This window comes from Schistocerca nitens, chromosome 6 (assembly GCF_023898315.1).
Source record: "Schistocerca nitens isolate TAMUIC-IGC-003100 chromosome 6, iqSchNite1.1, whole genome shotgun sequence".
Classification (NCBI taxonomy): domain Eukaryota; kingdom Metazoa; phylum Arthropoda; class Insecta; order Orthoptera; family Acrididae; genus Schistocerca; species Schistocerca nitens.
In genome coordinates, this window is record NC_064619.1 from 638199087 (window position 1) to 638220867 (window position 21781).

Genomic DNA, 21781 nt, shown 5'->3' on the forward strand with positions numbered 1-21781 from the left:
GTAGATAAATTATTTAGCTGATCCGAAAGTACAACTACTTTCTCTGATAATGAACTAATTTCCTCCATGTGTCTTTCTGAACCAATTTTCAGAGTATCTACTGTGTCCTTTAAGTTTTCTTGAGTTTTTGCAAGTTGCGTAACCGTTTCGGTAGATGCAACTGAGTCAATTTTAGCTTGCAAGGTCTCATGATTTTGATGAACAATAGTTTGCAGTTCTTTTATGGCTGCTTCATGATTCTGTAATGCATTTTCATGCCACGAAAAAATAGGTTGAAAATGCTCACAAATCTGTGCTTTTACGTCATTACAGACTTTTGACATTTCGATTCAATGTTATGTAACTCAGTAGTCAAATTTTCACGTGTTTGTTCAAGTGTGGTGTCTAACTTTTGAAGCTTTTGCTGTCTTTGCCTCTGATTTTGTTCCATTGTGTCTAACTTTCGAAGATTTTATTCCATTGCGTCTAACTTTTGAAGCTTTTGCTGTGTTTGTCTCTGATTTTGTTCCATTGTTTCTAACTTTTGAAGATTTTGTTCCATTGTGTCTAACCTTTGAAGCTTTTGTCCCATTTGTTGCATTAATTGTAATAACAATGCACTGGTGTCTGAAACATGTTCCTCAGTGCTATTCGGCAATGCATTTGAACCGGCTATATTCGCAGTTTGAAAAGCAGAAAATGTGTCTTGACTTATTTGAGAAAACGGTGAGGACGCAAAACCTGAATCTACAGTATTTGCAAGATTGTGTCCTGTCATTTCGGATTCCTGAGGCAAGCTGTTGCCGACCGATCGATCGATAATGCTTCCCTGTTCACTAATTGTTTCACTGTCTACACCATTGTTTGCAGCCCACTCCGTTTCCCTATGTAAAATTACCAAATTACTACTTTGAACATTAGTTAATTCATTACTCGGTGGCGCTAACACATTGCTTTCGTCTTCACTGTCGTTTCTCAGTTTACTTTGGAGCCTAGTATTATGTTTTTCACATGCCATTATTGTCACAATATTTCACACGATAACACAGAAAAGCACAATTTGAAGAGCAAAAATAAGAGAACACATTAACGTAGCACTGAAAATAATATCTCGTTAATTGCAAGCGCAGCTGCGAAATACTTGCTGCAAATCTACATGCATGCCACAACTGTTTTACTGTACAACAATGATAAACAACAACTACAAAGGAAATTCTCTCTATAATTACGCGCTAGCAATAAACAAAAGCTACACTAATTACACAAACTACAAGAAAAATATCAGAAGATTCCAGTGAGGTATCCTCGGCTAAGGGTCGACATATGAAACGTCCCCTTAGAAGAATTATACATGACTGTGCTTAAACTGACGCACAACATTTTTAGCGCAACGCAATCTGACTTTCAAAAATCCCTACAAAAAAAATGGCCCTGCCTAACGTTCATCTATACCTTTCACAAATCGCTTACCTCACAAAAATCTTGGTTACTCGAACTACTGCAATACAGCGAGCGCCACTACTGCCAGCTAAATAAAAGATTCAAACTACAGAAGGCACTAAATACTGATAGGCATAGTGAGGAAATGAAAGATTTTTATAGAGAACAAACAATGTATTTACCTTAATAGTCAATATATATATAGGAGTTCATGACATCCAGTCTTACAAATTTCTAAACTCCGCCATTTCTCTCCCCACATCCACCACTGCTGGCGGCTCACCTCCAACTGCGCAACGCTACGCGTTGTTCACATCCAGCTGCCGCTGCCCAACACTATAGTGGCAGACAACAATGCAAACTAGCCACAGACTGCACACAGCACAGCCAGAGATTTTCATACAGAGCGCTACGTAACGTTGCCAATAAGAAAACATAAACAACCTACTTACACACTCTTGTTCCATGATAAGGTTTACAAAGGTCTCTACAGCAACTGGATCAGCTTTCTTAAACAGCTGATGACTATATTTAACACGTGTTTCAGCACAAAAACCTTTTAGAGTTAAAATTTGTGCATCTGAAAGGCCATTCACCTTTTTGCTAACAGAATGCCTTTCTAGTAATGAGGAATGAACAAAAATGTTGTCTATGGTTGTTCTACTGTTCCCTTGCACTCTCGTAGGAAAGAATACGGTTTGCATAAGTTTATATGAATTAAAGAGGTCTACCAGCATCCTCTTCCTTGCACAATCACTTATACAATTGATATTGAAGTCACCACATATAACTAACTTTTTGTATTTCCTATAAAGTGAACCAAGAACCTCCTCTAGCTTTAGCAAAAATGTTGTGAAATCGGAGTCTGGGGATCTATAAATAACAACAGTTAGAAGTTTAGCTCCGTTAAATTTAACCACACCTGCACAACATTCAAACACCTTTTCAGTGCAGTACTTTGAAACATCAATTGACTCAAATGGGATGCCGTTTTTCACATACATGGCTATTCCCCCACACCGCAAAGAGCTCCTCGAAAAGCTGCTAGCCAACCTGTATCCTCGTAAAGGAAGCCTCTGAATTATCTCCTTATTTAAGAAGTGTTCGGATATGCCAATAATTTCAGAGTCAACATCTAAAGCAGTTCACTAACTTTATCTCTAATACCTTGTATATTTTGATGAAATACTCATTACTCGGATACCTAAGCTTTGTCAAAAGTGGTTCCTTTGTCAGAGAGACTTCCCTTCAGCAGGAATGCCTATCAGCTGACTTCAGTCTAAAAAGGGTGCAGCTCTAACACCCACTACTGCAGGAATTTTCCCATGAGTGATCCCACCAACCCCACATATGCTGTCACCTATAAGCTTTGCCAACCTCCCCTTCCCATACCTGTTGAGGTGCAGGCCATGTCTAGTGAGACCTGATAGACTCCAACGACACCACTGAAATGTGACCCATGCTTTCTGTCATCAGCGCACCCCCAAGTCTCATGTTATTACGCCTGACAGCTGTATTAAGATGAGGCCGATCGTGACGCTGAAACAATTCCATGAAATGCACATTCGTGTTGCCAGTCTGAGTGGTTATCTTTTCCAGGTCACCATCTATGTTGTACTCCCCATCCCTATCAATACTATTACCAGCCCCACCCACAATCACTACCTGATCCTCTTTAGTAAAATCCCTACATAACCCCCCTATGTTAACAGTCTCCTGAGCCAATCCTGCATTAGGCTTCACAATGCTGGTGACCAGGTACTCACTCCCCAGCATTTCCTGCAACTGCTGGCCTACACCTCTGCCATGAGAACTACCTAACAGCAGATCCTTCTTCTTCCTCTTCGACTTTGCAAATGTTCTAGCCACAGTAACTACTGAGGTCTGCTGCACACTTCCTACATCTACAGCTACTAGAGATTCCTCTCCACTAGAGTCTGACAGTTGGTCATATCTATAGTAAACACCAATAGTAAAACTATCTGAAAATCTTCTTGTCCTAGCAGATATCTTGCCAACAGCCAGCTCCCATTCCCCAACCCCATTCTCCCTCCTCAACCTATCTAGCTCCTCCTGCGCGTTTTTCAACTGCACCTGAAGGGCACAGATCTTACGCTCCTGCTCCTCTATCAACTTACTCTTGCTACATAACCCGCAGTTCCAGGAGAGGATCTCACCAGAATGCCCACTGGCTTCCCCACTGCATTCCCCCCCCCCCCCCCCCCCCCCAGTGAAAATACTTCGAACAAGTCTCACACCGCAATCCACTACTCACAAACCTACAGCAAAGCCCACACTTCTCACTCATGGTAAAATTTAACTTTTTCTAAGTTCCGCTACTACAATAAGAAGATGTTAAAAACCTGACTAGAATAATCACAAACTTACTCTACAAGGGAAGTAACTACTATTATTAACAGTATTAATAAACAACAAATGTGAATATAACAAAAGACTAATACAGAAAGAGAATCAAACGTCTAATGACACAGTAACGAAGCTGAAAACAGTTCCCAAAAGGTTCTTCTGAAATTATTTCACCAGAAAACACCAACAACACCGGTTGAAGACTACTAAAGTTCCTAAATAAACCACTATACACAAACAATTAATTAGTAATTAGCTATCGATGCGCCGCTACAGCTGCAACTGGTCAGCACGGAATGTAAACACGGGCAAGAGGTTAAGTTGCTCGATACGAAACACTCACAAATATCAGGTCACAACTCAAGAAAGGCAGAGGTGAATGAAGAAACCACTAATACGTCACTTTTATAGTAAATATTATCACAAATCCGTTAAAATATGTATCTGAAAGCTAAAAATATATAAAAACTTGGAGAGCGATCTCAAACGCAGTCACTCGGTTATGACGTCACACCAGAGAGTGACTCGTTAGTGTACAGAACATGTTTCAACAATCCATTATAAATCCGGATTGTCTATTTTTTTCTTTCTTACAGTAGAGTGTCGACGTATTGCATCCTGTCATTGTCGAATAATCATTTAAAGCTACAGTTGTCCACCACATATAAACATGTAGCTAAAAATATAAAACTTATGTTTCTAATTTTGGCAGTCAGAACTAGGAAACATGTCATGATCAACAACACGTAATCTAGTATTACCTCCCCAAGAGATAAGTTCCAGGAAGATCTCAGCCATACATCAAAAACTTTAATAGGTAATGGTCCAACTCAGCTTGAAATATATTTCTTCTTTGAGCATCAGGAAGGCATACTTTGCTCTATATCGTTACCAGGAATTCAGCCAGGATTCATTGTGTTATCAGAATTCTGATTACGATCACTAGATTGGTTCAAATGGCTCTGAGCACTATGGGACTTAACTTCTGAGGTCATCAATCTCCTAGAACTTAGAACTACTTAAACCTAACTAACCTAATGACATCACACACATCCATGCCCGAGGCAGGATTTGAACCTGCGACCGTAGCGATCACTAGATTGTTTCAAATTCCTAACAACAGTAACAAAAATCTCAAGAGGATGCTGTGCGTTTCATAGCCTTAGTAACTGCAAATAACTAACATGTTGCTGACCCCACTAACGTGGCTGATGAAACGATTAGATGGACAGATAGTCACATTGCACAGCCATTAGCAAATCGTTATAGGTCCTGATTGTCTTTTTTTTTTAAAGTAATCGATGTATGGTAATGCATCCTTCATGTACACTTGTTCTGTGCACTCTGATATTAAGGATTACTACAATTTTCCAAATTGTTAATGTAAACCCCGTGGGAAGTATTGTATCCCATACTGGTGTGCTTACGACCAATCGACAGTCATCCAATGTTCGTGTAGTCCAGAGCAGAACAGTCTCAATCGCTGTTTGGTGGCTCATGTAAACGATTTTAAGGTTAAATAATTAAAAGTATAGGCACACAGGGCATAGCATGTTAATGAATTTTCGGACCTGATTAGATAGAATGTATGTTTGGACACACAAGACATTTAATTAGCTGGCTGATTCCCGTTACGCCTCAAATCATCGACATTAGCATTTGTAAAAGTGTAGGACAAATAATATCATGCATACGTAACTTGCTGCTTTCAAAACCAACAGCAAATGCTTTTTACTAATTTTTTTATTCACTGTAGTAGCAGAAAAGCATCGGATAAACACCATGATGACAACACTTCCAGTCACATGATATAAATCTGGTTCAACTTGCACTATACTATATTTTTTTGTGCCACAACCTGTGGGGTGGTATGCGTAGTCCACCAACGACAAGCAGCATGCGTAGTTTACTTTACGCACCGAAAAAACATACTTAGCGATGTATATTTATTAGAGTATCAGCCTCAACCAATACAAAGAAATGTGAGAGGTAGCTCCCAAACACTTCAGCTATATGAAAGAACGTGATGATTCACCCATGCTGTCCCCGTAATATATGCATTACTTTTATATCGTTTCAACTACAATTAACTGTGTATTTTGATAAAATACTTTGAGTTGTCTAGTTTTAAGGTGGAAATCGATTACACTGAGACATCGATATTGGCAACTGGTTTTTTTAGCTGATTCGGTGGTGGAATTCAAAATTACTTCACTGGATGTAAGACTGGGTAGTCACCTAAACTGGAAACTCCAGAGAATTAAAGTAAACACTGTCTACTTGTATGGCTGCACATATAATCAGGCCTGATAATTGGATATAATTCTTTACTGTGTATGTCTATAGTTTTAATTATTAAACGTTATTATTTAAATAACGTCTGGCCACATTACTTATTACAGAACCGAGATTGGAATCTTCCTTGATTGTGACACCAGTGCTACGAATGGTAGAAACACAATATTCCCAGACGTGTTACGCTTCCACCACACAGTGCTAGAACCAGTATGGTGTTCTAAATGAATAACTATCATTGAACTTCAAATATACAATTATTTACGACGTTCATAACGTGTTAAGGATTTTCGTTGCACGTTATGACAAAACACGGAAATTGATCAACAGTTTAATATACTTACGAAGCTCGATTAATGGATGTGGGCTACAATTATCTCCATAAATAGTTCAATAAAAGTCTTTTTTTACTGACAGTCCAGTGCTTACATAAGCACACACATCAAAAAACGTTTTGCATCACCACAGTTTCCAGAACTCCTGAAGACAGACGTCGACAGTGGATATTATATCAAAGACACAGTCCCTTTGACTGTTCAGAGATGTCATTAAATCAGCCGAAAGTTGTAAAGAACCAGCGCAGACGAAGCGGGTCCGACAGCCAATCATTTCTAGTCACTCCACGTGGAAGGAGGTACACGGCTCATTTTGTCTATAGTGCCGCCATGCCAGGAAGGCCTCTCAACAACGAATGTGCCCAGGCGTCTCGGAGTGAACCAAAGCGATGTTGTTCTGACATGGAGGAGATACAGAGAGACGGGAATTGTCGACGACATGCCTCGCTCAGGCCACACAAGGGCTACTACTGCAGTGGATGACTGCTACCTACGCATTAGGGCTCGGAGGAACACTGACAGCAACGCCACCGTGTTGAATAGTGATTTTTGTGCAGCCACAGGACGTCGTGTTACGACTCAAACTGTGCGCAATAGGCTGCATGATGCGCAACTTCATTCCCGGCGTCCGTGGCGAGGTCTATCTTTCTAACCATGACAGCGTGCAGCGCGGTAAGGATGGGCCCATGTCGAATGGACCGCTCACAATTGGCATCACGTTCTCTTCACCGATGAGTGTAGCAAGTGGCTTGAACCAGAGAATCGTCGGACACTTGTTTGGAGGCAACCTGGTCAGACTCAACGCTATACACACACCTTCCAGCGAGTGCAGCAAGGTGGAGGTTGGCTGACGTTTTGGGGTGGCATTATGTGGTGCCGACGTACGCCCCTGGTGGTCACGGAAGGCACCGTAACGGCTGTACGATACGTGAATGCCATCCTTCGACCGACAGTGCAACTATATCGACAGCATATTGGGGAGGCATTCGTCTTCATGGACGACAACTCGCTCCCCTATGGAACATGTCTGGGATATATTGAAAAGTGCTGTTTATAAACGACGGATCTACGCCGAATCGCCGTTGAGGAGTTGAACAATCTTGATCAACAGTGCCTTGATGAACTTGTGGATAGTATGCCATGACGCATATCGGTATGCATCAATGCAAGATGATGTGCTAATGGGCATTATAGGTACTGGTGTGTGCAGCTATCTGGACCACCACATCTGAAGGTCTCGCTGTATGGTGGTACAACATGCAATGTGGGGATTTCATGAGCATAAAAAGTGCCGACATTATGTTTATGTTTATCTCTATTCCGATTTTCTGTACGGGTTCCGGTACTCTCGGAACCGAGGTGATGCAAGGCTTTTTTCGATGTGTGTGTATTGTCGAAGAAATATTAGACATAGCTTCACTGTGTTGATTCAAATGCTTGTCCGAAGGGCGCTTATTGCTTACAAGGAGACCAATCAAACATGGTAATCCTCTTCCTAACACACACACACACACACACACACACACACACTGTATGGAGCTTTCTGTCATTCACAAAAGTGATGGTAGAAACGAACATGTTTACCGATCCATAATTTCATTTATCTGATGCGAAAATGTACGTTGTCTCCGTCTGTCACTCCTTAATAGTGTTTATACGAAAAAATACTTGTCCGATTTGAGTTCACCTGATACTGTCTTATTGATTGAACCTGCTGGTACAAAGTCTAGCTTTAAATTCTTGTTCTTTGGGTAAGGTGAGTGCTACAGTAAAGAAATATTCACTGGTGTAAAGTGTGGCCAGTAAGCTTAAAAAATCACACTACAGGATATGAGACATACAAGATTTTGGGTTAATAGAAGTAGAATGTAATTATTGTTTAACCTATTTTAAACACACAGTGCCTAAACAGACTGTCCAGCAGCAGAGTGCTATTAGAGGCTAACATCACATTCAGTGATTACAGGTATTTTTTCATCTAAGTACAATATGATAAAATGATTTATTCATATCCTTTCTATAGGCTTCCCTTCCCAAGTGTATCAGGCTGATTTATGTCGTGGATGGCACATCGTTGGAGTTCTAACCTATGTCTGAATCAGGGGAGAGGCACATTCGTATAAAAACATCTTAACCTACCTACGTATCTGATGGTATTACTGTAACGAGTACGAGTATTTCTTGCCACTAAACAATGCTTTCTTGTTAGTAATGCCGTATGGGTAAACCCAGTAGCTCACAAAAATTTAATAAAAACAACATTATAACGTTTTTTTATACTGCTTCTTCTCGTTGTCACTGGTCTTAGCTTGGCGGCACATATTGTCAGTGTCATCAAGCACCAGCTTTCTCTGATAACGGCAGCGTGTGAGCTCTACTCGGCTCTTCTTTCTTTTGAGTAGCCTTGGTTTAACCATCTTAATAGGGGGTACGAGTTATCGGGAGAAGGCGTCTGCACTTGTTGCTAGCCATTACTGCTAGCGACACACACAGGTGAGAGATCCCCTCCGTTTATCACTTCATGTATGCCGTTTCCTCCGGTACTTGGAACCAATGAGATAACTCGTCCCTGTGACTGGCGGCTGCATATACGGATATGTGATGGACGGCTACTTTGTTTCCAGGGTCCAATGTACGTGCATTTCCGTGGATCTTCCGTTCCTCCGCTGTGAAAGCGCTGACAGGAATGTGCAGCGCCTCGTCATAAATATGGCGGTGTTTGTGCTGTTGTCAGGTATGTGCATCTAGTTATTTTTCCAGCAGTCACTATGTGGGTTGGTGTGTATTTTTATCGTAGTTTGAAACCACAAGGTGGTAGGTTAGTTGTTAGTAAGTCTTCGGAGAATAGGTTCCGCGACCTCTACACTTCTCTAACTTCGTATTTTATCATAGAGTGAGCGACACTCTGTGGCCTCTGTGAGTCGTTGACCTTTGTGTAGGAGCAGTTTATTTTTACTGCACTGTGGCCATGCTTGGGGAAGCCGTACGAGTATATACTTCCCCTTATTTCCACATCTGTTTACAAGTTTTGTAGGGTCTTCACATCACTAATATTGTATGATCTTTTACTCTGCCTGAGAGCTCTGCCAGATCACATTCACAGTCATATTTCTTGCAGGATTGTATTTACGGATCTTATAACATTGCCACATACTAAAATCGTTGCAGGCTTTAGATATCGCAATTATCATTGCTTGTACTCACGACACCAGCGAGTGCTGCCGTGTTGGATATGGGTTCGCTCACGTATAAACGCAAACTTTAAAAGCATCATGGTAGGGTAGGATAATCTGCTAAGCCATCCACAGATTTCCTCTGCTGACTTAGGAGTGGTTTTCCTGAATGGCCTTTTCTGCGAAGATCCGAGCTAGCGTTCCTTCCACAAAAAATTATGCAACATCCTCCGCCATGCATGGGAAGATGAACTGACTTGTGCTGGGCAAACAAGTGGGGCTCTGTCTTTCACGATTATGGATTCGGAGGTGGGCGTAGATACTGGAGGAGATCCTTGCCTTATTAGCATTTCAGTTGTTTTGTTTGATCTGCGAATGATGTGGATAGTTCCTCATAATCTATGATGTGTATTTGTAACGATCTTTGATATTTCTACCGTCGTTTAGGGATTTATTTGTAGCTATTACCACAGATTGGAGTTCCATCTGCCAGAACTGATATAATAGCAGTGGTTTTGGGTTAGCAACCATGTTACAGAGGATTACACCGCAACTTTCTGAGTCATTGGTGGTTTATTGGAGTTGTGTTCATTGCAAAAATCCAGTCATAGTTTTTATATTTTTAGTAATGCCAATGCGAAGAATATCTCCCTCTGGAATTCCATACAAAAACCACAAAGTGTCATTAGAAATCAAAATATTTTTTTTCCTCAGGCAAAGTAAGGCGAAAATTTTAATGAAATTCAGCTGTATTCATACTAAATATTCAAGTTCATAAAATTCGTGATTATTATTTTTCATTTGTTCAGTCCGTTATATTTCAGTTTAACCTGTCAATGTTCAAATACTGAAAACCCAGATAGTTATTAAAATCCAATATCTGTCTAGTAAAAGAATCCTAAGTTCGTTATTAAGTTTCATAAAAATTTTCTTCCTGTATGTAGTATTCAAATATTCATATCCAGCAATGCTATGCAAAAGATTTACCTCCAGCAAACTAATTTTTTAAACAAATTAGAATTCCTTGTATCATTGAGCCTCTTGAGTCCAGCTCAGTTACGTATGTAGAGCAAATTTTTATAAATCAAATTTAAATTTAGTTTAAAAGAGAGAAATTCCGGGCCTATTGCTGGTGGTTTGACATTTTCTTCTGTGGCATTGATGCTGTCCCATTTTCTTCTGCTTGTAGATTGATGAAGTGCCAATGAGCTGTCAGAGTTCAGATGCCCTAAGAGAATGCACGACAGCAAATGATTTAGTACTGGCCAGCCAAACCATTAACTAAAACCCAATATTTGCCTTTATGGGCTACAAAAGTTACTTATGAACTGAAACATCCTGGCAGATTAAAACTGCGTATCGGACCGAGGCTTGAACTCGGTACCTTTGCATTGCGTGTGCAAGTGCTCTACCAACTGAGCCACCCAAGCATGACTCACGACCCGTCCTCACAGCTGTATTTCCGCCAGTACCAAGTCTCCTACTTTCCAAACTTCACAGAAGGTTTCCTGCGAAACTTGCAGAACTAGCACTCCTGGAAGAAATTGTATATATAGTTTGTATTGCGAGTGATAAAGCTGATTCATGAACAAAAAATGAGATATCTGTTAGCAATTTCCTGAACCAGTACAGCACAAGTTTATCCTTTCTGGAACAGAGAAAGAGGAAGTTGTGATTCCAATGCCTAGAGGCAGCACACAGCAGTATATGTCACACCCACTTCCTGAATCAGCCAACTGAATCAGTGTTGTCATGCCGGCAAGACCACTTCTGAGCTCGAAAAAACAGATCTATCCTTATTTATTTCTCAACCAAATATTAACCGATTTGCAAAATTCAAGAAGCTAGTGTTGTGTACATGAAAAAGGCTATCGATGGGAATAAAAGTAAATAAAATTGGATATTATCCTGCAATTGACATACTAAAGTTTTCCTCTATCTTTCTTAACATGAAGTTAACAAGTCTATAATGTTTTGTTTACTTGTATAATTCAAATTTTTTATGCAAAAATTAAACTCTGAGAAAGATATTTTAAATTTTTCTTAGCATACATGATTATGTAAGCAACTGAATAATTCGAAATTTTATCACTGAATGTGGTACACAGTTTCACTGTCGTGTGGACAATACATTAATTTATCTTGGCATATTCATGAGACAGATGGAATAATTTGTTTTTAAATTGTATGGATTTACATTAACATCATCATTCAGATGGTACTTCGCTTAAAATCTCTGAAAGCATCATATCCCTTGAGATAGCTATTTGGTACACCTAGTTTCCACATCTCTTGAGGAAAAATTTAATTTCTTCCATTCTTTATCTAGATAATCTGTAGATTCATGTCATCTGATAAGGATGAGTTAATCAGTTGTTTATTTTTTCAATTAGTTTAAAACATGACAGAAATAAGGCTTACCAGATTCTGCAGAATAATAGTAATTGGTGGTATCTAATTCAAAGTTGCTTTTCCCATTCACTCTAGCAATCTCTATGGTTTGCAGTTCGAAGAAAGATAGGGGACTGTACAAATTATTTGGTCTTTCTTGTTTATATCTAACTACAGTGATATGGTTTCCATTGATACTCATCAATTTTGTCTTCCTTAAGAAGTGTGTTCACATCTTCTACACCAGCCTGATTATGTTCAGCCCATCGAAGAAGGGCACTGGTTGCACTAGTATGCCAAGTAAAATTTACAGTAATATCCCCTTCCAAATCTCTTCCTTATAATCTTTAAATAAATCGATGGGACTAATCTAGTGGAAAAATGTACTTCATTTTTCTCCTTTTTTGTCTTTCCATTATCGTGGATATGACCTTCCATGGTTAACTCATTGGCTAGACATGAAGTCAATCAGATAAGGGCAGACGAAGAAATAAATGGGTGTTCCATTCTATATTGTGTCCTTTCTTTGTAGTGATAACATTAAAAAGCTTTGCCACATAATAATCAGTCAGCTATTTCTTGGATTTTTCATCATATGTTGCATAATTTGCACCATCAGTTCCCATAACACTGAATCTCATGTACAATCGAGTTTGATTGGGATAAAACCAATCATCTCCAATATTTATAGTAATGTTTGTATCCTTGTTGGGATAATTTAGGTTACTTTTAGTCTTCTCATTCACAGGGATCAAGTAAAATTTATAGCTGTCTTATTCTTGTATAAATGATAAAAATGTGTTAGTTATTTTCTAAAGTGATTGTTATCGTAGCATCACTGACACCAATCAAATTATTGTTTCCATCAGTTACAGTCATTTTCAAGTCATTAATTTTATCATGCGCTGGAACAAGTACCAGATAATGAAGTTCCTGAATTATAGGTCGACCAAACTCAGCACTAGACTTGAATGAAGCAATAATAGAAGTTTTTCAATGAAAGTGATCCTTAAAGCAGACTTCTTCCTACCAAGAACAGTGGCAACCTTTGTTTGCTTTCTCCATTTTCAATTTATATTCTGGCCTCACTGACCAACTTTTCTGCTTAAATGAGATTCCTGTCCCATTTTCATGCTCAGTTTGAAGTCATTCAGGAGCAAATTCCATCCTTCAGACTCCACAACGCACTCAAACGATCAAATGTGCCGTTGTGCCCTAAAGAGAGACTGACCGAGATGACGAAGTGGTTAGCACAATGGACTGGCATTTGGGAACACGACACTTCAAACCGGTATCCGTCCAAACTGATTTATGTTTTCCGTAATTCCCTTAAATCGCTTACGGCAATTGCTGGGATGATTCCTTTTAGAGAACATGACCAACTACCCATCCTTCCCTAATCTGATGGGACCGATGAAGTTGCTATTTGGTCTCCTCAATCCTAATTAATACTTGTTGTGCCGTTGTGCCCTAAAGAGAGACTGAGCGAGATGGCGAAGTGGTTGGCACACTGGACTTGCATTTGAGAACATGACACTTCAAACGTGTAACCGTGCAAACTGGTTTATGTTTTCCGTGATTTCCTTAAATCGCTTAAGGCAATTGATGGGATGATTCCTTTGAGGGGACATGACCAACTTCCCATCGTTCCCTAATCCGATTGGACCAATGAAGTCGCTATTTGGTCTCCTCAACCCTAAGTAATGCATACTGTTTTGGGACCTTATATGCGCGCTCTTTGGTACAGAAACAATGATTCCAAGCGAAGTCAACATATAGCTGCACACGTATAAGATGTGGGCACAGTATGGCAGATTGCAAGCCAATCATTCAAAATGAAGGCAAGACTTCAAGGCTACTGTTCATAACAACAGGGTACCAGAACTACATCAAGATACCTGACTCTTATCTGTTTCACTTTAGAAACACAGGATCTTGTCACACAACTTCTGTGACGTGTTCCTGATACAAGCCTGAACACATATATGTCAGTGGCGAGCTGATTAGTTTAGTTTACTGTCATGAACACAAGCTGTGCTCTCTGTGCAGTCATTGGTACATTTACACTACTCCTCAGAAGAAATCATAAATAAAAATGGCAAGCTCCTGTCCCATTCTACTTGATGTGTAATAATAGGACCAAGTAGACATGGAAAAACAACGTTAATGGTTGATAATTACATTTTAGCTCCAGGCTTGTTAAATCAGATGGATGTTATTATTAATATGTTTACTCTAAAAGTATGGATTAGCCAAAAGATCAAGAATTAAAAAGAATATGAAAGAGATTTGAAAACAAAAATCATAAGGAAATTCTAACATTTATTGATAATAATGAAGAATCATTAGATTAATGACAAGATAAATTGTTTGTTGTATTAGAAGATTTCATTCTCACACACAAAGATGAGTTTAGAGCTATTTAGAGGCAGACAAAGAGAGATAGTTCCTTTTTATTTAGCTTGGACATACTGAAAAATATCGAAACAGGCACTGAGAGATAACCTTAATTTTTTAATAATATGTAACAAGATGATACAAATTTCACAGATATTAACCATGTGTTTGTTGCTGTTTGAAAGTTTGATGATTTTAAGAAGGTTTAGTAAATGGTGGAATGAAGGTCTGAAATTTCTATGATAGAATCGGTAGGAAACCCATTGAGGATAAAGAAGATAACAATGAAGTGAATAGAAGATAATAACAAAAACTATAAGCCATCTAATGTTATATCTCATGATGAACCAAAGTTTGAAATAGACCATAAAGTTGTAATTAATAAACTTATAGAAATGTTTGACAAAGAATAGACAGCCAAATCGTCAAGACAAATTTCCGAAAATGGGAGAGTTATTCTTTCTAATCCAATCGCATACAAGTGAACCCATTTCATGGAGAGGAGGTAAACGTAAATTTCTATGAGCAAGAACAGCAAAAAACAAGGTATCCCGATACTTGCCCTGCTGAGAAAGTTTTGAGTAACGAAGTTGGTGATGTATGCATTAAATGCATAATTTTTATGAATGTTATATAAAATTTAATTATTAAAAAGTAACAGAATTTTCATTTGTATTTTGAAATTACCTAGTTTTGATATTAGCTCAATATGATGAAGAATAATTGTCATTAATTATGTGCATACCCATCAAAATATGGTAAAAATTGTAGTATCTAACTTTGCATAATTTTTTTTCTTATTCTTTGGTACAAATTTGTTGAGCTAGGATCATAATTAATTCTTAACTGATCTTTAAAATCTGAATGTTTACATATAATATTGTTCAGTTGTTTAAATACGCTTCTTCATTGTCCTTGGGTGACATAATAACAGTATTCATTGTCATAATTCAAAATCCCAGAAGAACGAAGGGTAGTCTAACAATTGACATTAATTGTTTGAAAAACAACAAGTGGAGCTATACCTTCAAGTATAGTATTTCTTTATGCTAACAATTTTATATCTAAATCAAATCTTCTATCTGATTGTTATTTAAATTATTTTATTTATGCCTCATAAATGATTTACTGGAATTTCACTCTTTTCATCTATATGACATGTTACACCATCATAGAGTTTCTTTAGAGCATATTTTATTTTGTATTCAATGTGTTTAGAAACTAAAACCCAAACTTCATATGTAACTCACTTCTCGAATTGTTTAGCTTCTCCCTTTCGTGATTTATGCCTAGTTCATTGATAACTATTCATGATTTATCATTACCTCTTTATGCTGGGATATTCTTGAGGATTAAACTATGAAATATTTTTTTATCATCTATATCAATATGTTTCCTTGCCATAGTCACTTCCTTTATATTCTAGTATTTCTGAAATACTCCTAGCTTTAAACCATGGAATTTATCTAATTAATTATCAATGAAACTTGTTTACCATCAAATTTGATCTTGATGTTACTGAGGTCTATGATTGCTTCCATTTAATGGAACACTTTCATTTAGAATAACTTTTTATTTTAATTAAATTTTAAATATTCATTTGCATTAATAGTTACACATGGTTTGTGGTGCCATTGTATTTTTTACCTAATCAAAACTGTTTCTGTTAAATGGATGTGATCAAGTCCAAAAAGTGTAATATTGTGAAATGGAGAATTTAATTAACAATTTTCCCTCACATAAATATACAAAGTATAACCCTTCACATATATGTAAAGCACATATTAGAAATTATCAAAAAATTGGTATAATAAAGACTCTTGTGTATGTCATAAACATATTATACCTAAATATTAAAAATCATTTAATGTGAATTTCAATTGTAGATTACTCTAAATTATTATTTTCGATTAAAAATGATGATAAACACCAAAGGGGAAATAAAACTGTATTCGTTATCAACAAATTAAGGGTTTTAGTTGTTTCTAATTAAATCCTGCGTCTAGGAACAAGCTCTTATGAAGATGCAGGATTTGTCAACAAGATGACAAAATGCAAATTATAGTTTAATATGCACAAGAAACGACTATTAAAGGTCTCAGAAACATGTTGTATAGAATTCCTTAAATTTACCCTTTTTTATTTTTCTCTTTGACAAACCTAATAATAATTTTTCTCTATTAAATGGAGAGCAAAGTGAGAGATTACACAGACACTTAACTTCATGATGTTTGCAGGAGAAATAATATAAGTAACTGCAGCAGGATAAGAAATAATGGTTTACTTAATTTAATTACATCACATAATTAGTCAAAATCTTGGCATTAGTTGCTACAGAATATTGAGGACACAAGATTAGTTATATTACATGAGTTTCCATTTCATGCTGAATTATACTGAAACACTAAACAAAGGCCCAATTGTGTATTTAATATAAATAATTTTTACAAATTTGATGACTATATTTTTGAGAAAACAGTGAGACTAGATCAGATATTTACATTTATTGGTAAGTTTCTGGAACAAGGAAAAGAGTATAAACCATTGGAAAAAGAGTTATTTGATATGAAACAAGGAAGACCAAGATTTGTGAAAAGTTGTGGGCATAGTCTACTGACTTCAGAATGGGTTGTAATGATGCAAATATTACTACTCATGATAACATCAATGAAAAAACGATTATGGACTTAAATCACTTGGTAGAAATAACTAAAAAGAGAACTAATTCCAGAAAAGCAGAACAGTAAAATGTGACAACTATAAATTAAAAAATTTTTATGCAGTTTCTATGGGATATAAGGCATTACGTAATACTAAATAATTTGTTCACGTTTTGTGCAACAAAATCAGATATATATTACCAACTGATGATGTGGTATAGTAGATACCACGTTTAATATTCAGATGTTAGCAATTCCTAGTGGCAATATAGCTGAGAAAGTAATAAATTTATATACTGACAAAAGACTGAAAGATGTATTACAAAACTTAATAATAAATGTAATCTGTGTGGAGATGTTATTCTATTTCATTTTAACTGTCAGTTACGGAATTCCATTATGCTATCTTCAGGCTCCATATGCATCTCTAAAAAACAGCAGGTATTGGCTTACAGTGACCAAATGTTCCTGGATGTGGTGAATTCTAAATTGTGTACCAAGGGCTTCCTTCAAAGATTTGATTTCAATCAAGTCTTCGAAGTAAGCAGTTTTAGTACAGTTCAGAATTCATGAAATCCTGGAACATATGGCCACAGTATGCCAATAACATCTACTGTTTGAGAGATGCATTTGTTGCCTGAAGATGGCTTAGTGGAATGCCAAAATTTGTAGTTAAAATAAAGTAGTATAACATCTCAGTTGCATACCTGTTGGCAAATTTCATGGTAAAATTGAGCCATTATAAGTGATCTAACTTATCACACAAATTATGTCCTGGATAGAGAACGAACTACAGCTGCAATTAAGAAATTTAGAGTAAGCGATAAATAAATAAATTACAAATAGTGTTAAGTAACATACTACATAAATAGTTAGTAGAATATAACGAAGAAGGTTTACTCTATATGATAATAAAAGTGCTGAGCAATTTCCTGATATCCAGGTAATTGTTTTATGTGCCTAGAATTTAAATTCAGCTATCTATAGTTGTCCTGAGGAAGAAACAAAAATATATCTGTATAAAAATTAAAACCATTTTTGAGTATTCAATAGTACATCAGCTTTCTTAGGATCTTAATATTTCTGTTATAAATGTAGGAAGGCATATAACAATAAGAACAAACATACATGTAAAGTAGAAAAGTCAGTAAATTATGCAAAACGGAAGAACATGATACTAAGGGAAATAAATTATGTTATGATCACTGCAATAGTATAATACAATGAAGAAACTGTAAACAATCACCAAGAAGTTAGTAAACAGTCTGTAAATGGGGAGAATGTAAGTGTATTTTTTGAATCTGGATGACAAAAATGTGGTTTTGGGAAATGTAGAAACTGTGACCTAATAGTAAAAATCAAAGTCATTAGTATTACATAAAATGCTCATATATGTCGAAAACAATTTGGTGAGGAAATTACCATAAAAGGATGCCAAAATTGTACGAAAATTGGTTGTTATGCTAATGGAGAATACCAAGATTATTATGTTTCCCAATGGTAGAAATATAAAAAAATAGTTAGAGGAAAACAGTTTTCTGTAAAAGGGGAGGGGAATACCCGTGACAACTAGTTGTAATTATACTGAGAGATTCATGCAGTCTCATTATGAACCTAACAAGGGACTGGTATACATTTTAAGGTTACCCTTGTATTTTAATTTTCGTTGATCTGTTCATAGATCACCGAATCTTTACACATGTACAGATTTGCTCTAGGTATTTAGGCACATTGTGTCCCACTGCTATGAACTGATCTTTCAACATTTCAGTTAATATGTGTGATGATTTATTTACAACCTTGGTCAGTGTGAACCATTAAGAAACCTTTAGAAATTGAGTAATGTATCAAAATATAGCAATGGATAACATAAAAGAAAGATTGACTGATAATGGCACAAGACGTATTATGTGAGAGCAAGTAACACTTCCTTTTACTGAACTTGCTATAAGAAGACTTTAATAGCATTTTCTCCTCGATTATTTCAACAGCATTAGGAAATATCAATTGTAATCTCAATAACTGGATAAAATTATTTTTCCTCAGACTAGTTGAACTGGAATCGCAATGAAAAAGGGATCTGTTTTAGATTTGTATTTATTTTCAGTTTTTCAAAGCAAGAAGAGCACTAAATTCACACACTGACAGTATCTACCACTGGGTGGAAGCCCAGGTAACAGTTATCAGAATGGTCTCCAAACGACTATCTGTTGTCACACATGAGTCCTTGCTAGGAGAATGGGCCTGAATTTGAAGATATCATCAGCAAACATAGCACTTCGCACATATATGCATGCAATTAATCCATGCTACCCTGTGTAACACAAACACGTGCAAGAAAGACGGTCAGCAGAGTATGTTATTTCGGTACGCCATGCTTGTAACAGTATTTTGCAAGATCGTAAAAAAATTGGTTCGCTTCGGGATGACGGGACAGGAAGGTCCATAACAGTGACAGTTCCGATATATTGGGATGCATGGCCACTGTAGATTCGAACCAAACGTTGTGTACCGTTCACAGTTCGGTTGCGGTCCGAAAAGCGAGCAATGACATCTGTGTTTCACTCCTGACGAAGTAAAGACGAATGTACCCCCTCCAGGCAAAAAAGGTAAAAAAAATGATAATTGAGTGGTTTTAATGCTTCAGGTGTTGTACATCTTCTCCCTCCATTTGAGTGCAACCAATAGAACGCCTATACAGCTATGTGAAACTGTCAGAAAAGACGTTCTCTTGTGATGTTCACTTCGCTTGCCACATTGGCTTGAACGTACCTACGCCGTCAAAATCGTTTGCCGCTCATGTAAATTGCTTCAGTTCCTCGTATTGTCGTATTTTCATAGATGATGAATTTTTTTTGAAAAAAAGAATTGTCAACGATTTGCTATTAAGTCGCGATAGGCGTCGTCGTGTCGTTATTTCTGTTTGGGAGTCAAGGTTTGTATGAATATTTTGTGCATACTTCCTCAACTTCAAAAAATTGTGGAAACTGTACTTCGATTTAGATATGTTGCTCCATTGCGATTTGTGACACAAAAACGTTGACGCGCTATAGCTGCACTTCCACAACTTAACAATGCAACTGATTGGCCAAATGCACATCCATTATTTCCTGTTGTTAGTTCAGGTTTCTGCAACTGTTAGCACGCTAACGTCGCTTATAAGCCAGGAATAATATCAGTCTTGGAACTTTTTGGATTGACGCCTTATTTAAGTTCGTCAGAAAATTTACCACACCTGAAAGACAGATTACGCAGGCGGATGCGTATAGAACGCATGTATGGTGCGCTAATCATCATCAATTTATTTGTAATCATTGGAGCCTTTACTTTTGATTGACATAAACATTACTTTTGAATGACATAATAAGTTTCACTTTTGTTACGTTTCTGCATCTATATTTGCTGAGTTATCTCAGATTATTCTCCTCCAAGAGTTCTACATAGTTACCTGTAGCACTGAAGTTTTGTAGTTGTGTTTTAGTTTAACGATTACTGAAAGAGAAGTTTTGAGGAAAGTCAAGCTATCTCTTAGGCTACATTATTAAAAATCCCATCATACTTTCATGTAAGCATACCTATTAGGCAGAAGGTTAATAACTGTCTCATTCACCACCTTGCCAGCTTGAATGAAGCTTTTGTTTTGCAACAATATACATGTGGTTCACTTTTCCCGTTCAGAAGACATAAATCCCAGTTACTTCATGCTCTTTCCCCCTGCTATGCTCTTCATCCTTCCTGCGTTTGTTCCTCTTGTGACATTGGTATTAAAACACAGTCCTTCGAAGATGTAAAAATCACTTTTATTCCAGTGATTAAGTTTAATTTGGATGCTTAAAAATACATGTTGCCCAAAGAAGGTAAAGTTGATGGTGTTGCTTGTCTGTAAGCTTGATAAATCCTGACACAAAGAAAGTTTGTATATTAACCACTATTTTATGCAAGGTGGAGTGAGCAAATGAGCTCTGAATTTGCTGTAGACACTATACGCTCAGCCACTTGACACCTTCAAATATTTTGTAACGTATCTGCCACCAGTGCACGAAGCTACAGTTACGTTTGTATCAGAACTGTTGTGTCCTACATACTCGTCAAACATGGGGTGCCTAGGATACCTACTTCCTTGAATCGCTAGACAACAATTCAGGCAAACTGCATTAATTATTTTTATTATAGTATCATAAATGACAATCCAGAATGAAATTCTCATTCTGGAAACGTCCCCCAGGCTGTGGCTAAGCCATGTCTCCGCAATATCCTTTCTTTCAGGAGTGCTAGTTCTGCAGATTCGCAGAAGAGCTTCTGTAAAGTTTGGAAGGTAGGAGACGAGGTACTGGCAGAAGTAAAGCTGTGAGTACCGGGCGTGAGTCGTGCTTCGGTAGCTCAGTTGGTAGAGCACTTGCCCGCGAAAGGCAAAGGTCCCGAGTTCGAGTCTCGGTCGGGCACACAGTTTTAATCTGCCAGGAAGTTTCATATCAGCGCACACGCCGCTGCAGAGTGGAAATTCTCATTCTGGAAACGTCCCCCAGGCTGTGGCGAAGCCATGTCTCCGCAATATCCTTTCTTTCAGGAGTGCTAGTTCTGCAGATTCGCAGAAGAGCTTCTGTAAAGTTTGGAAGGTAGGAGACGAGGTACTGGCAGAAGTAAAGCTGTGAGTACCGGGCGTGAGTCGTGCTTCGGTAGCTCAGTTGGTAGAGCACTTGCCCCCGAAAGGCAAAGGTCCCGAGTTCGAGTCTCGGTCGGGCAC

The 21781-nt window shown here is 37.6% G+C and overlaps 1 protein-coding gene and 1 non-coding gene across 2 annotated transcripts in view; both read left to right on the forward strand.

Moving 5' to 3' along the window:
• The window catches only part of LOC126263549 (shematrin-like protein 2), an 80944-nt gene that overhangs the window by 40705 nt on the left and 18458 nt on the right, over positions 1-21781 (forward strand). The gene's annotated exons all lie outside the window — the stretch shown is intronic.
• Trnas-cga (transfer RNA serine (anticodon CGA)) lies at positions 21707-21781 on the forward strand. The gene has a single exon. It is a non-coding gene; the product is annotated as a tRNA-Ser (tRNA).